General features: G+C 44.6%; 1 pseudogene; it reads left to right on the top strand.

The window, feature by feature from the left end:
- The first annotated feature begins 3,535 nt into the window (after positions 1 to 3,535).
- On the top strand, positions 3,536 to 13,157 carry LOC136503580 (uncharacterized; annotated as a pseudogene).
- Positions 13,158 to 14,844: the final 1,687 nt, after the last annotated feature.

Below are 14,844 nucleotides of genomic sequence, written 5' to 3'. Positions count from 1 at the left end.
GTACCCTAACGTGCCCCTCCCGCGCGTGTTGATGACGCTGGGCACGCCCACCACTGCTACATAAACCTTTTGTAGGGGCGGCTCCAGGTGATTTGTAAGGGCGGTTTGGCCAGCCGCCCCTACCAGACTGCCCTTACAAATCGATTTATAGGTACTAGCCGTCTCTATAAATTGATTTGTAGGGGCGACTGGTAAAGTAGGGGCGACTGTAGTACCAGCCGCCCCTATAGTATATTTTTCCACAAAAAAAATTTAAATTTATAATTCAAATTCGACTAGAACATATATATATATATATATATATATATATATATATATATATATATATATATATATATATATATATAACTACTATCCTGTAGCTGGCTACAAAATAACTTATTCTGTAGCCACTTTGAGTTACGATAATTACTATGTTAATTTACGAGATTATAGTAACTCCTTACTAAGTGGTTTAATATAACGTTATGGTAAATATCCCCCGTGTGTTATAGTAACCCAACTATCGTAAATATATATTGACATTACGGTAAATTAGTATATAAAATTATGGTAAATGGAGGTGGCTACAGAATAACTTATTCTGTAGCCGGCTACTGAATAGCCTCTCCCTATATATATATATATATATATATATATATATAATTTAAATCTGACCAGAACATATATAATTCAAATCTGACCACAAGCACAAGAGCACAAGGTGTTGGTCCTGAGGATTTCTACCTAAGTGAACGTTACAAGTATGTATACAAACATATGAGCTAATGAGGATTGTCGATATGTATACGTCTTGAGAATCGATATGAAGTAACTGGGCTCATACACACTAGACAACTCATGCACACCTGCAAAAATATAATTAACTGATTAACTTTACTTGTTCGTAAGCACACCTCCAAAGTAACTGGGCTCGTAACACAAGTTAGTAAACTGTGGGTATATAACTAAAGAGAGCCTAAACATATACTGAAGTAAATAAAAAACAGTAAAGAAAATTAACCTTTGGACAACCGATTACTAGGCGACATCTGCTATCAGCTGAAGAAAGCCTGAAGCCGTGTGCAACCTCCAATTTAGCAACCTTCATACATAAGACACATGCACAAGAGAAGTTAGTTGCCAAAAAAGAGCTCTTCCATAACTTCAGAAAATCTACCTGCACAAGCCTGGAGTAGTAGAGAAGAATGACAGATAAACTATTACACCTGTAAGTGACGTGAAAATCAACAAACTCATTTGTAACATAAGCAAGAATAAAACTGAGAAATGAAACTAAAGCATGCAATTGTTAATATAGGAAGTACAATCTTCAGTTGTTGAACTGCAACATACCCAAAACCCAGCCGTCACAAACGTCCTGGATAAATTTGCCGACCACTGGACTGAACGTCTTAACAAATATCTGTCTGAACTTTCAGTACATATATGCACTATATGACATTTCATGCCACCGACCAGGATTATTAGTAGCCCATTTGGTAATGGTAAGCCTTAGATCTAGGTCCATCTTAGAGTTCAATGATGCAATGCGCCATGGATGCAGCCTATTATTAGTAGCACATTTACAAAGACCAGTAAGAACTGCCTAGTTTCAACTGAAATTTTCTACCAAAAATATCTCCAATAATATAGTATCTAAAAAATATGTGATATTCAAATGCACACATGAAACACCCTTTATTTACACAATACTAGATCTTTCTCTCCATACAAAGAAAAAGGAAGTTGCATCTAGTGTTCTAATCAATATTCCAAGTTAAACAAAGATAGCAAGTTGTAAATCCCAAAAATAATATAACCAGATTGCTTGCAATTTAATAGCACAACAGTTTGCAGAAACATGAGTAAGATGAAGAGGGAAATTACTACTTACTTTCGTAGGCCTCTTTGTACATATCGACAACTTTTGATCCAGTTCCTTTTCTGTAGTACTCCCAATCAATTGGCTAGGGTTCTTGCAAAATAATTGAAGAAATACTGAGAAGACCACCCCAAAAGGCCAAAAATTCATAAGAGATGGCACATGATTTCAATATTGCCAAGAGCATACAAGTATCAACCAAACTCAATGCACAACTACAATGAAGTAGGACTACGAGCATTTAACAAATAAGAGGACTATCTACTTAATAAGGTCCATGCTGCTTGTCTTCTTAAACTGGCAAGCAAATGCTGTTTGCCAATGTGTAATATAAATCTCTGCGGTGTTGTTGATGGACATCAAAACAATATATAATCATTTATACCAATTGATTACATGCATCAGAAGTAAATCAGCCATTGACAATTATTGAAAGCAAAACAGAATCAGAAGGTATTTGGGTAGCCTTAGTGCAAAATGTAAATTTTACCCAGAACATGCTACATTCGGCATTGTCTGATTCAGTATCAGAATATAGTACATATACCTGGGTTTTATCTTGCCTATAGAAATGCAGGTGAAAAGACCTGGGTTTTCACTGACCTATTGAAACGTGTTGCGGTCTACACACATATGTGCGGCTGCATCATATCATTATATGTAATGTAGAAGATGGCCCTAATTTCCGCAAACAAATTGGTACTCCGGGATGCTACGAATCTTTCCTATAGAAATGCAGGTGCAAAGATCGCTACGGATCGCCAGAAGAAAACCCGATTCAATCAAACCTGATCTAGGGAAGATGAACTAGATCTAGGGTTTCGCGCATCAGGAAGGGAAACGAAGCAGATAGCCAACTTAGTCAGGGTTTGGGTGCTCAGTTTCACGCAGCAGGAAGGGAAACGAAGGGGCCGGCATACCTAGGTGCTTGTTGCCGGTGAAGGGCACGACGAAGAACTGGGCACCGCGGCGGCGGCGTGGCGTACGCGCCGATGGGCGGCCAAACCCTAGGACGGCGTGGCCGCACCGGGGGCCATCCGCCCAGGTCGACGTGCCAGCTCAGGGGCCGGAGAGAAGGCCGTGGTGTTCGGAGGAGGCGACCTCGCCGGGTGGCGACAACGGTGGTCGGCGCTCCCGAGCGCAGCGGCCGGGGGGCGCCGTCGCGCCACCAGCACCTCGTACGGGGAGCCAGCGGTGGGGGGCCGGCCAGGACGATGCGAGGGGGAGGAGGAAGAGGAGGGGGCAGCCGCAGCTGCCGCGCCGCGCGCGCCAGCGGCCATCGCCCTGTCGGCGTTGGGAGAGCGAGGGAGGGAGAAAGCAAAGAAGAGAACGGAGGGGTGTGAAGAAGCCTCCGAAACGACAAGCTGAAGCGAGTATTTATTTGTTGGGTTATTTGATTGCTTACGTGCAGCATTTATAGGGGCGGCTGGTTATTGAGCCGCCCCTATAAATCTCAACACCAGGCGCGGTTGGTGAGTGAGCCGCCCCTACAAATCGACTCATTGTAGGGGTGCTCGTATCACCAGCCGCCCCTACTATGCCATTTGTAGGGGCGGCTAGTTTCGTGGGTTCCGACCACGCCCACCGTAGGGGCGGCTCCATCCCCAGCCACCCCTAAAAAATTGAGCCGTTGCTACGAACCTTTTTGTAAGTAGGTGCACGCCCCGGGTGATGGACAGGGAGATGCCAAAGTCTGAGATGTGCGCCCGGAGGTCGCCGTCGAGCAGGATGTTTCCTGGCTTGACGTCGAGGTGCAGGATCCGCCGGAGGCACTCATTGTGCAGGTACACGAGCGCCCGGTCGACGGCGATGCAGAACTGCTTGGGCCACGTCACGAGGCGCCTCTACTCCTCGGTTCAGTGGAAGAGCCACTTGTCCAGCGACCCATTCTCGAAGAACACGGGTAGACCAGGTAGAGGCCACCCCCGCGCTGGAGGCAGTAGCCGAGGAGGCGCACCAGGCTACGGTGGTGCACGCTGGCGATGATGGAGAGCTCTCTCCGGAAGTCGTCCTCGCCGGCCACGGTGCGTCCGCCGTGGATGTTGATCCGCTTGACGGCGACGGGCGTGCCATCGTCGAGGTTCCCTCTGAAGACCTAGGCGGAGCCGCCTCGCCTCGTCCTATCATGCTCCCGAAGTCCTGCGTCATGGCCTGGATTTCATCGCTCGAGAATTTTCGTAGGACCTCTTGGATGTGAAACGGAGTCTGATGGTGGAGCTAAAGCAGTGCTTCTTCCAGCTGTCGTGCCGGTTCGCGTGGCACCGGCACCACGTCACCATCAAGAGCATCAAACCATCGTCGGAGCAAAAGTATAGAGTTTCCAGATGGAATATGTGGATATAGCCACCATATATATAGAAACCTATATATGATCACAACGAATAGTAGGATAGTTACGATAAAGATAATGGTAGTGTTTACGATAAAGATAAAGGTAGGCAAACAGGCTCACAGATAGTAAGATGGTTACCATTTACTGCTACAGAATAGCACTTCACTGCCGGCCTCACCACTGCCAGAATTAGGAGAACCAGCAGTGTTGATCCTTCACTGTCGGTTCTTGGCTCTGAAAATCAGAAATTGATTTGGGATGTGATCGAACTAACAGTGATGACAACTATCACTGCCGGTTTGTGTCTCTAACCGGCAGTCGCTTGATGGTCACATATCACTGCCGGTTCATGCCAAGAGTCGACAGTGATTGGGCTCTATCATATCACTGTCAGTTCTAGCCAAGAACCGACGATAATAAGCCTACAGCACAAAAAGGCTACAGCCGTCCTCTCCTTCCTCCTCTCTTCCATCCCGAGAACAGAGACGCGCGTTTGGGCGCTTTCCTCCATTGTTGCGGCTGCTCTTTACCATAAAGCTAGCGCTTGGATTTTAAAGAATGGCTTGATCTTTTTGCTTTAAGGTTAGTAACAAATATCCACTCATTTGATTTTATTGCTTAATTAGCTTTATTTTGATGGCTACATTGCTTGATTCTCATTCTAGTTCTTTCTTCATTCTAGAGAGCACTTTTCTAATTGGACATTTATGCAAGGTTCAAATTATGGTGAATCCATCATCCAAAAGGTTGGTGTCTATAAACACATTTCAATTTCTAGCTAATTATTCCATGGTGGTCAAGATCATCATTGGTAGTATGTGATGCTATAATTAGTTCTTAGAAGTATAGTAGATTCTTTTACAATTTGTTGAGAAAATTAATCTATGTGTCACATAACAATGCATTGTTTGGAGCTACATTGTTGTTCATGATCATGTCTCCAATTTTAGACTTTTTTTTAAAATTAGTGTCTTCATTTTTATGTGGCATGGAGTAGAATAATTGTTCTTCATTATTGTGCAATATTTTTTTATGGAGCTGCGTTTTTCAATTTATATGGGCATTGTTTGGAGCTACATTGTTGTTCATGATCATGTCTTCAATTTTAGTCTTTTTTAAAATAAGTGTCTCCATTTTTATGTGACATGGAGTAGAATAGTTGTTCTTCATTATTGTGCAATAATTGTTTTTACTACAATTTTTAATTTACAGGGCTGGGTCTAGCAATTTTAATTTTCTAATAATTAGTATATAATAATGTTTTCCAAAAATGATACTTTCAAGCTACAATTGTTGTTCATGAAGCTCGATTTCTTATTAATTCTTTGTAATTATGGTCTCAATATTTTTTGTGTAGAGATGGATCGAGAGTGGATGCATCTGTCCCAAACGGACAAGCGGTACATGCACGGCATCAGCCAGTTTATCACCGATGCCAAAGCCCATGCTGGGAATGGGAACCCTGTCTTCTGCCCATGCAAAAATTGCAAGAATCAAAGGAACTTTCATCAAATTGAGTCTATCCATTGCGTTGCGCTCTGAAATGTATGTCCAGAGAGACTTGGTGTGCTCTGGGCAATTTCCTGTCCCAGAGCGGCATTGGTTCATCGGTGCGGTGCCAAGCTGAATTCGGTGTGCTCTGGACTGTACCGAGAAAAAGGCCATGTACAGCAGAGGCATGGATTCATCGATGCCACCTTGTCATCTCCAACCGGTATAGCTCGTAGACCACCTCGGCGCTGCTGTTTGACCCTAGTTGGTGCTAGAAGAATGCTACTGAGGTGGTTAAATTATAATGTGTTGATACACATTGATTTTAACATTGACCTGTACGCAAATAGGTCTTTGTTATCGTATATGTAATTTTAGTGTAAGGTCTTTGTTATCGTATATGTAATTTATTTCTAATATTTTTGTTATTTTTTTATATATTTCTGTACTCTATCTAAATAATATATCGTTGTTGTAAATATATTGTAGCATTGACTTGCACCCCCATTACTATCGGGTCTAGGAATGGACTGGCAGTGATGTTGCCTCATCACTATTGGTTTAGACCTTGCAACCGGCAGCGATGAGCCATTGGGATAAAAACAAGGCGCGTGGTGAAATTTTCCAAAGTCATTTCAACCCCGCGCCAACCCCTCCCCACGCGTCGCCGGAGCACCACCCCCGCGCCGACGGGCACCACCGCCCCCCCCCCCGTGTCGCCGTTCCTAGCCCCGCGCTCCTCTTCTTCGACGCCGATGCCCGTGCGTCGCCTCTATGCGTCTCCGTTAGTCCTGCGCCAGCGCCCACGACGCCGTCCATCGCCCCACGCCAGAGCACCGCGCCGTCTGTGCCCTCGTTCCTCGTCCATGACGCCGACCGTGCCGCTCCTCCACGCCTGCACTCCCACTGCCGAGGCCTTCAGGAGCACACGGACATCTGCTTCTCCACCCCACGGTGAGTGCATGGCTCACTGCCCGCTATGTGTTTGATGAAATGCCCATTAGGTTAGCCGAGGCCAACCTAGGCTCTGCCCCCCTTCCTTCTTGCATACGAGCTTCAATTGCATACGAGAGTAGATTGTGGTGGAATGAATTATGCGTGTTTTCATACCGTGGTGTGAATTGGAAGTAATAGTTTGTTAAAATTTTTGCCCGGTTAACATGCACCGGAATTCGGGTACGGCAGTTAAATCAAAGCCGCTTGGTATAATATAGAAGGTGTAAAATTGCAGTACATGTATTAATTTGCAGCAACGTGTGTTATCTCATGATGGTTTTGTTGATGTTGTATCCTAGTTGGTGTCATCAGAAGACTGGATAGGAACTGGTTTTGTACCTTTTTGTGACTTGGGTGACCACTTGCAATAAGTTAGTTTTCTGTGTAGCTTCCCCAACTAGGTTCCATCTCATTTTTGGAATTGCTGCATCATTTTGGTGTTTTGTGTTTGATGCTAAGTTCCTGTTCTCTTTATTTTTGCATATGCTATTAGTAGTTGTCCGCAGCCAAAACTATTCACGATCGTGTCACAGCCATGACTCGTCGTCGCTTGTTACCCCGTCGCTGAAGAACAGATCGACAACAAGAAGCGACTGATATCGCTGGGATAGGAGAGCCGCATGATCCGACAAACGGTGATGGTGTCAATCAGGATGGTGAGAACAAGCAGCCATGGACCCCGTTCGGCCTGCTCGAGCTAGGTCAAAATGACCAAGATGACCAAGTAACTTTGGTACTATGTGACTATGTAGCCACATGTGACCATGTGACTAATCAATTGAGAGGGTCATAGCTTACTTGGAGTTTCCAGTAGGAGCCTCCGCCGGTCGAGGAGCCAGAGGGTTCGGGTAGCAGGAAGGTCAGATCCAAGCGGGGCGTGTCAAAGCTTTCTATTGGTAGGAATGCACACTGGCACATCACCGAGTTCGATGAATTTGGGGATCCACTCTCACCGCCTATAACTTTGACCAAATACAAGACTATTCTCGGGTTACTTGTAAGGGACTTCATCCCGATTAGATACAGGAAGTGAATTGGGAAAGATAATGACCCGTGGAGGGTTTCCAAAAGTGAGAAGGATTACATATGGGATATGAAGATCCCAGAGTATTTCACTTTCCCAACGGAGTATGACAAGGAGGTAGTCAAGAAAAAAGCAAAAGAAATCATGGGGACATGCTTCAAGAATTTCAAGGGGACATTGTACAAGCATTTTGTCCTCCAAAATAAAGAGCTAGATTTTGATGGTGGACAGTTTAGCAAGCAGAAGGACTTCTGGCAGGATTTCAAGGAATACAGGTTATCCGAGGAGTACTTAGAACTGAGCAGAAAGAATAAGAAGAACTCGCAAAAAGCGACGAATCCTCATCATCTCGGCTCTCGTGGCTACACCAAAAAGATGCCAGAATTTGAAGCATGCTTCATCTTATCGAATAATTTCTTTTTTATTTTGAGGGATCAAGATCTTTATAAGAACATTTGAACTATAACCTACGTAGCGTATATAAAGCGAAACCCAATTCCACGAAAAATATAAATTAAAATAAATTATAAAACAATAAAATGCGAATGGGCCATCATGACCGGTTAGCAACAAACCGACAGTGATGGACAAGATGGCACTGTCGACTTGAGCCAAAAACTGGTAGCGTTGGCTTGGATATCACTGTAAGGTCTTGTCCCAAACCGGCAGCGTTGGTTACGACAACACTGCCGACTAAAGACATAAACCGACAGTGATGTTCGAGGTTACACTGCCGGGTGGTCTCATGAACCGGCAGTGTTGGTAGAACTGAACTCTTCCAGGTTGTGTAAAGGACCGACAGTGAAGTTGTAGAACACTGCCGGTTTATAGGAACCGACAGTGATAGCTAACCCTTATCACTGCCGGTTTGGTTGTGCCGGTTCAAAATCCGACAGTGATGGGGTGTTTTGAACCGATAGTATTGTTCTGATCTGGGGTAGTGATTACAACATGTAAGATGGTTCTCACTATTCTCAATGCTGGTGGTGCCTTGCAGCATCCTCCAGAAGGATCATCGGCAGGAGGCTGCAGGCTTCTACATCCGCCATGTTTCTATGTCCTGTTTGCTTGGCTGATAAGCCATGGCTGAAAGTACTGTTTGCTGATTTGTTGTGAGAGAAAAATACTGTTCGTTGGCTGATAAAGTACGGCTTATAAGCAGCGAACAGGGCGCTAGTCGCTACGACGTACACTGCAGTCAGCCTGGGCGTTCGGTTCACCGAAACCGATCGGTTCGGTTCTTCGGTTCTTCAACTAATTCGGTTAACCAAAATGCAGTGCGGATAGTCGTCCCCACGGGGCCGGCGCCCGTGGGCACTTGAATCCAAACAACGACGCGTAACACCTGGGAGAACTTTACTCACAAGTCACAACCTTACGCTCGAGCTGATTGGTAGCAACTCCTGCTCGGCTCCGGCTCGTAATAACTCTTGCTCACGACCTCACTCACGGAGATGCTTCCAACCGATGAACAGAAGGATTCTGGCCCCACGCACGAGACTTCCAAGTGAAGGATCCTGCAGGCTGCATGCACGGGCGGCAGACTTCAAAGTCAAGGATCCGGACTACAGTCTACAGCTCTGTATGCATGCATGGGGAGACTTCCTGGAGAAGCAACCTGACTGGACTACAGGGCTGGGCCCTTGTCTCCGGTCTGCAGCTGAGTCATCGTGCCCGTACGCCTCCCTTACTGAACAGGAAAGACAAGAAAGGCGCAAAGGATAAATGGGTCCAAAATCTAGTTGAAAAGAAGACCAGAAAGACAAAGAAAAAGTGCTATGAACAAAGGTTTTGATTGTACCTATTTATAGTAACTTTTTTAAAATATTTCTAAGTACAGGAAAATATTCAAATAATTCCTCCAAAATAGAGATGAAGTTTCTGATCCAGATGAATCGATTGTAAGACATGACCTGCACTCATTTTCACTTGCCTTTTCATTGGTATTAACTTACATGAAAAATTTGTGAACAATTTCATATTCTGTGACACGGTGCCTTCATTACGGTACCACTAGTGCGACTAATGTATTCTGCCAATCTTCTACCATGGATCGCCCTTTGATCCAAGGTAGCCATGCTAATGCCACAATGCCAAACTATATATGCAAATGGTGTGTCTGCACATTCTTCGGCCATGTCTATTCCTTTCATCCAAGGTGGACTTACAAGTCTTCTACGTGGAGTTGAGCAAGTGGCCACACTGTCATCGTCCACTAGAAAGTTATATTTTGATTAATAACATTTCGTGCAAGTCGTAAGGATGTATTTTGGGTTAGATTGTGGTAGCTATGTATGAGAGTTCTTGTTTTAAAGGCCACATGCAACATTATGTTTCCTGTTTGAAAGTTGCATATATATGGTTTGACTTGAGAGGGGTGTCCATTTTTAGGATCCATTTCCTGTTTCACAAGATATCATCATTCTAGTATGTCTATCCTCTCATATTCTTGTTAATTTCTGCATATTCTCATCGCAATCTAGATTTTTGTAAATCATTAAGAGAAACAATCACATAATGGTGTAATCATTTCCAGCACAAACAACCTTCCATACAAATTTCAAAACAGCCAATATACCATTTGTATTTCAGATAAAAAAAATCACAATGTGAATATTCCAGTTGTTGTGCGACACGCTTCACAACTCCTTCCTGCACATCTCTCCACACTTCTGCAGCTCCGGAATATGCTTAAACTGAGGACATTCGGAATAATATGCTTGAGCTGGGGAAGACATCAATCTTGTACATCAGAATTCAGATTGCCCTGTCAACAGTCTCATTCATCTCCAAACACTCTGCAGCACGTGGGCAGCAATCACATTGTAACCATCAATATGATCAGTTCTCGCAGGAAACACCAAAGGCGACTCAGACCGCATGTCATCATAATGCAACTCAGACCAGCAGCGTCTAAGAAATACTCCTCATCGGCCGACTTTGCGGCTAATGTTCTGTAAGACATAACCTGCTGCTCTCCCTCTTTCTCACATGCGATAGCAGTGGTGGCAAAGGTCAGCCCTACTCTCATTCCTAGTCACTGTAGCGACATGGCAATAGGTCATGTCTCTAGTACTTTTGTACTAGGATTAGATAGGAGTGGTTGGGAGTTCGAGTACTTGACAACTACCCTTGTACTTGGCAACGTACAACTAGAGTTGTATATATTTTATTCAAAGGCAATGGAATACTTTGTTCAGCTTACCACACAGCAGAGTTCGGCCAACGCTGGTGCTTGTGCTGTGTGTGTGCTCTGAGCTCACCCCCCTTCTTCTACCTCTAGTCGACTAGCCACCCCCTTTCTTCAACCTCTTGCCGACCAGTCGAAGTGTGTGGGTAAGCTAGCTGCTTACCTGTGCAGGGATCCAAGGACCAACAAGTGGTATCCGAGCCATGTAAGTCGCGTCGTTGCCGACTAATCACTGGCGATGGCTGGCGAGGATGGCTCGTCGGTGGGCACGGGAGGCGGTGAAGCTCTGGCTGCCCAGCCATGACGGGAGGTCAGCGCGAACAACTGGCTGACCCAAACCCGCACGAACTACGGCGAGTGGGCGGTGACCCTGAAGCTCAAGGCCCGGCCAAAACATGCATGGTGTGTACCGTGTACGCACGTTAATATGACCGGACCATGTACGAGGGGACAAAATGCAGTGCGGATAGTCGTCCCCACGCGGCCGGCGCCCGTAGGCACTTGAATCCAAACATGGACGCGTAGCACCTGGGAGAACTTTACTCACAAGTCACAACCTTACGCTGGAGCTGATTGGTAGCAACTCCTGCTCGGCTCCGGCTCGTAACTCTTGCTCACGACCTCACTCACGGAGATGCTTCCAACCGATGAACAGAAGCATTCTGGCCCCACGCACGAGACTTCCAAGTGAAGAATGCTGCAGGCTGCATGCACGGGCGGCAGACTTCAAAGTCAAGGATCCGGACTACAGTCTACAGCTCTGTATGCATGCATGGGGAGACTTCCTGGAGAAGCAACCTGACTTGACTACAGGGCTGCAGCTGACACTACTATACAAACTTTACTGGAGGCGGGCGTTTTCGGTTTCCCGCGGCGGGTAAAGCCGTCCGCTGCGGCCTAGAGGCCACGGTAAATCGTGGCTTAACCGCGGCGGGCGGCTTTGCCCGCCGCGGTAAATAATGATTTCCTGCGGCGAGCAAGTAAGGTGGCCCGCCGCGGTAAACCCTTTTCCCGCAGCGGGCGCCTCGGTGGCCGGCCACCGGTTAACCGTGGCGGGCAAAAGAGGTGCCCGCCACAGAGCCCATTTTGACCACGCTGCGCAAATTGATTCCTGTAGTAGTGTGAGTCATCGATCGTGCCCGTACGCCTCCCTCACTGAACAGGAAAGACAAGAAAGGCGCAAAGGATAAATGGGTCCAAAATCTAGTTGAAAAGAAGACAAGAAAGACAAAGAAAAAGTGCTATGCATAAAGGTATTGATTGTACCTATTCTAGCTACTTTTGTTTGCACTATATCTGCTTCAATAGTAACTTTTTTTTAAATATTTCTAAGTACAGGAAAAGATTCAAATAATTCCTCCAAAATAGAGATGAAGTTTCTGATCCAGATGGATCGATTGTAAGACATGACCTGCAGTCATTTTCACTTGCCTTTTCATTGGTACATATATAATCCTTGCTAAGATCCGCATTTATCTACCATTTTCAGGCCATCAGTTAAGCAGAAAAGGGATTCTAAATGTCAACAGGAATCTGTGAATAACCAATACAGTGCTATTACACATGGTAAGAAATAAAAACAGAAAAAGGAGACAATTATTTCAATGTTGGTTTCCACGATGACCAAACGAGCAAAAATTTGGACTATTTTGTGGTAGTAGATTTTAAGGCGACTTGTGAGAAGGGCAAGCAGATCAACCCACAAGAGATCATTGAGTTCTCATCAGTGCTCGTTGACGGCTCCACTGGCCAGCTAGAGTCCATATTCCACACCTATGTCCGACCACGATAGCACCCCAAACTGACGGACTACTGCAGGGACCTCAACGGCATCCAGCAAAAAGATGTCAACGCCGGCGTGGATCTAGCCGTGGCGCTTCGGAAGCATGGCGCATGGCTACAGAAGATGGGGACAAAGAAATGCTCTGGCTTTCGCTTCGTCGTGGTGACGTGGGGGAACTGGGACTGCCGGAGCATGCTGGAGCCGGAGTGCCGGTTCAAGGGGATTGGCAGGCCTCCATACTTCGACCGGTGGATCAACCTTAGGATCCCCTTTGCGGCGGCATTGGGCGGCAGCAAGCCGAGGGCAGATTTGGCAGATGCAGTCAGGATGGCAGGGATGGAGTCGCCCGCGCGGGGCGTCCGATGAGGCGATGACGCGCGCAACACTGCACGGCTTCTTGGGGAACTGATGCGGCGGGGCATCCAGCTCGGCATCACAAGCTCGCTGGCGCCAACAACGGCACTGCAGCTGCTGTAAGTCCAAGGTCACTGTCACCTGGGCCTTGTTTAGATTGCAAATTTTTGCAATCCGAATACTGTAGCACGTTTCGTTTGTATTTGACAAACTTTGTCTGATCATGGACTAACTAGGCTCAAAAGATTCGTCTCGTGATTTACAACCAAACTGTGCAATTAGTTATTTTTTTACCTACATTTAATGCTCCATGCATGCGTCTAAAAATTGATGTGATGGAGAGAGAGTGAAAAAACTTGGAATTTGGAGGTGATCTAAACGAGGCCCTGGTTACCATTGGGAGCAATGTGCATGATAATGATATGATGACACCTCTCATGTGGCCAAGTTGTTACTTGTTAGCGTGAAATTATACTGGAGTTCATGTAGGCAATCATGGAAAATGTATTCTCTTTCCTGAAGCCAATTTCCAGTTTTGCAGAGGATCCATATATAGAACATGTTTGTACATTATATTGTTTAGTCACAACTCACGCGTCAGTCAGTCACTCCTTTGAGAAATATAGACCTGTGTGTGTATCATGCGCATTCTGACAATGAGCCAGCAACAAGCAAAGAAATGTTGCGGCGACCATTTCCTTCTGGTCCAGCCCTGTGACACATTGCAAACGGCTTGTTTTGTGAATCCGACACGGATGTGTGTCAACCACGACACAAAAGCCCAGAACTGTCGCGGATGTGCTTGATTTGTTTTGCATCAGTTTGAGGGGCAAATGACTGTGACTGTGTGCAAGCTCAGCAAACTTTGTGTAAGCTCAGCAAACTTTTGAAGCGCCTTCTCCTTAACCTGTGATTTCCCTTCCCCCATGGTTCAGAAATTACAACACCTCAGTCCTCTGCTCCTCTTGTACCAAATGAAACAACACGAAATCAGATTCAAGCGCGTTCTGAGAACTTCTGAACCTGTGGTTTTCTACCACATGCAGTCCTCGAGTTATTTTTTAATAGTCACAAGGGCAAAAATGGATAATTTAAAAGCTTGTGTAGAGTACTTTGGGGTAATTTTTAATAGTGAAGAGGACTGGTAGTTTAGATGCCGAATTAGGTATTTTTATTTATTTTCATTAATAACGGAGGTGGGTAATTTATATGTAGGTTTAAGGGTTAATTTAGATTATTTTAAAATGGAAAAGGAGCACATATTAGATCAAATTTAAGAGTTCTTTTAGGTTATTTCTAATACAGGCAGAGATCGTCAATTTAGATCCAAATTTTCTTTTGATTGTTCATATAATGGCAACTTAATTAACAATTATGGGTTACTTTAGATTATGTTTTATAAACATAGGTGTGTACTTTAGATATAAATTTAGTGTTTTACTGTATACCATTTTCATACTGGCAAAGGTGGAAAATTTACATATAAATGTAGGGGATTTACTATAGGCTATTTTTATAATGCCTAGGTGGGTAATTTAGCATATATATATATATATATATATATATATATATATATATATATATATATATATATATATATATATATATATATATATATATATATATTGAGAGTTTACTTTAAGCTATTATCATAGTTACAAAGGAGGGTTGTTTTCTGAAAAATGTAAATTCAGTGGCTATTGTTGTTAATGATTATTAGGATATACTCCCTCTATCCTATAATATGGTGCATTCTAAAAATCTTCAGGACAACTTATCCTCAAATATATATATATAGGATAGAGGGAGT

The sequence above is a fragment of the Miscanthus floridulus genome, chromosome 14, assembly GCF_019320115.1.
Source record: "Miscanthus floridulus cultivar M001 chromosome 14, ASM1932011v1, whole genome shotgun sequence".
Lineage (NCBI taxonomy): Eukaryota > Viridiplantae > Streptophyta > Magnoliopsida > Poales > Poaceae > Miscanthus > Miscanthus floridulus.
Note: the sequence above shows the minus strand (reverse complement) of the source record. Positions and strands in the feature narration are given on the sequence as shown.